At 34.5% G+C, this 2,724-nt stretch overlaps 1 protein-coding gene across 2 annotated transcripts in view; it reads left to right on the plus strand.

Moving 5' to 3' along the window:
• LOC106877248 (neuropeptide S receptor) overlaps nucleotides 1–2,724 on the plus strand; it is a 543,162-nt gene that overhangs the window by 362,186 nt on the left and 178,252 nt on the right. The gene's annotated exons all lie outside the window — the stretch shown is intronic.

Genomic DNA, 2,724 nt, shown 5'->3' on the forward strand with positions numbered 1-2,724 from the left:
GAGAGAGAGGGAGAGAGAGAGAGAGAGGGAGAGAGAGAGAGAGAGTCTTCTTAAAACGCGGTCAACCGCCCGCCACGACACATGTCTCCCCTTCTCCATCTTCCCATATCTGTGTAGTACTATGCGGATGTGTGGCCTACTGTTGAGTGTCAGAGGAGAGAAGAGTAAAAAAGAGGTAAGGGTATTGTAAATAATACTAATATTTATAGCTAAAGTGTGCTACTAGTTACTAAAGCAGTACTAGGAAACAAACTATTAACGAGGATAACAAGAAATATAAACCTAAAAACTAGTTTTAAAATGAAACATATAATGAGATGAATGAAATAAATAACTATTCTATTTAAAGAGAAAAATTGAAATGTACCAAGGGAGAGGAGTAACTGGTAACAGTTGTGTGACCCTCGTACGGGTGTGTAGACATAATGGCAAAGATAGAGAAAGAGAGGAAAAATAAGATATACATACGTATATATATATATATATATATATATCAATTCTATATGTATGTCATGACAACTGTAATTATTATACATCACTACAACTTATGTATATACACTTATAAATATTTGTGTGTGTGCGTGTGTGTGTGTGTGTGTGTGTGTGTGTGCGTTCGTGTGTGTGTGTATGTGTTTGTGTATGTGTGTAACTGCTTCTTGTATATCAGCATACATTGAATTAGCATGGCATGAGCATTATAAACATGACGTTAAAAACATGTATTGTAAAGAGAAGATCTATATTGAACAGCAGCCTGCGAGAGAATTATCAAAACAATCTGAAAATTGAGAGGAAGCAAAAAAAAATATGACAGAAACGCGTGTTTTATTAGTAAAACTAAAAAAAAAACCATGATTTAAATATTTTTTTCTAAATTACAAAAAGACAAGAAAATATTAAATTTTAGAAACTTAATATTTTTTTATTATAATTTGTCAGATTAAATGAGAATTATGAAGACAAAAGTAACAGTTTGAAGTTTATTTCAGATTCGGCCTGAGTAGACATGCGCGTGAAAATAATTAAATTTATTTTGGTCGAGTTGCCTAGGTAACAACGAATTTACGTGGGAAAGAGAAGCTTCGTAACAAAGTTTGCAAATTTAATGATTGATACCACCAGTGAACAGATGAACTAAAAGAAACACACAGCAACATGAAATATGAACAAGCAAAGAATAAACGTGGTGACCAAGAAATAAATACTAGCTGCCAGTTAGAGACATTGAGCGCAAACTGATCAATATATAAAGCAGAAATTGGTGGGAGAAGCATGTGTATGTGTGTGCCTGTGTGTGCTTGTGTATGCGTTTTAAAGTGGGTATGTGTCTAAGTGTATGTATGAGTGTGCGATCAATGTAGGCAATAAAGAATCATTCTTCTCATATGCATTTACAAATTGTATCTAAATTTGCCAGAATATTATTCTGTTAATCCTAGAAGTATGACTGCGACTGACTCAAGCAAAATACATATGGTGACGTGTTAAAGTTACGAACAATCTAATTGCCGGAGACAACCTATAATTCCATCAAGCATCAACGCATATTGAATATTGAAGCAAGGTATCACACTTTGATTCTATTTCGGATATGTGCAGGAGAGCTTTCAATATAAATTGTTATTTCAAAATCAAATAAAGGAATATGTTGAAAACATCTATGTGTAAAAAAAAAACAAAGAAGATGAAAACATATTCAAATAATGTGTTATTAAGCAGCTTGATTTCTTTTTTCTTGCTTGTACCGTTTAAAGAATACCAATTCCGTTGTGACCAAGAATGGTATCGCGATTGTAGAGCTATGATGCGGCCAAATGAAATGGCATCAATCATTACACATGAATTTATCATTTGCTTTGGGATACGAAATGTAAATTGCAATATTTATACACACTGTAGGATACATAAAGAATATATACAATATATACAAAGATACAAGCATATATTATATATATATGTATAAACAATACGGAATAGGACAAGGAGGAAAAACATCCAGACAGCTAGGTGATACAAGAAAGGGACAAAACATGAAGACAGTTAGGTGATACAAGAAAGGGACAAAGCATCCTGACAGACGATACAAAGAAAACAAGGACAGGTCATTCGGAGTTTTCTTTCCTCAGTCGAGATCAAGATTATCCTGGCAATTTCGGCTGGTTATTCTCGATATTGCTCCAATCTGGCCAGCCCCAAGGAAAAACTAAGCTAAGAGCATTAGATTCCTTGGAAGAAAGCAGCGAATGTATGCAAAAACAAGGACGGAAAAAACGAATAATGTTACACAAATACAATAAAAATAATAAAACAGGACATAACAACAGATGTCTTTCGACTAAGGACGAATTAAATTAAGCTGGCGCTCTGGGAATAAGGCCTTTAAATCATCCATAGATTTTTATGTAGTAGATATATACTGGTGGCGATCTTATCCGGAAAGCGGTGAGTTATGCGGACCCTACTGAAGAGGTATAAATATATTGCAACTGCGACTTTCAACCGCCTACTCTCCCTGTCAGTATGTATATATACCATTATGTACTTATATGCGTTGACTGCAGTATAAGAGCACTTTAGATCTTATTTCTAGCATTGTAGGTGTTCTGATACCCTCAGTCATATTTAATGACAGTTATAGGTTTCCTTTTTGTAGAAACATTGCTAAACCACTGCCGAAATTAATCACACACACACACACACACACACACACACACACACACACAC

The sequence above is a fragment of the Octopus bimaculoides genome, chromosome 3 (genome assembly GCF_001194135.2).
Source record: "Octopus bimaculoides isolate UCB-OBI-ISO-001 chromosome 3, ASM119413v2, whole genome shotgun sequence".
NCBI classification, from domain to species: Eukaryota; Metazoa; Mollusca; class Cephalopoda; order Octopoda; family Octopodidae; genus Octopus; species Octopus bimaculoides.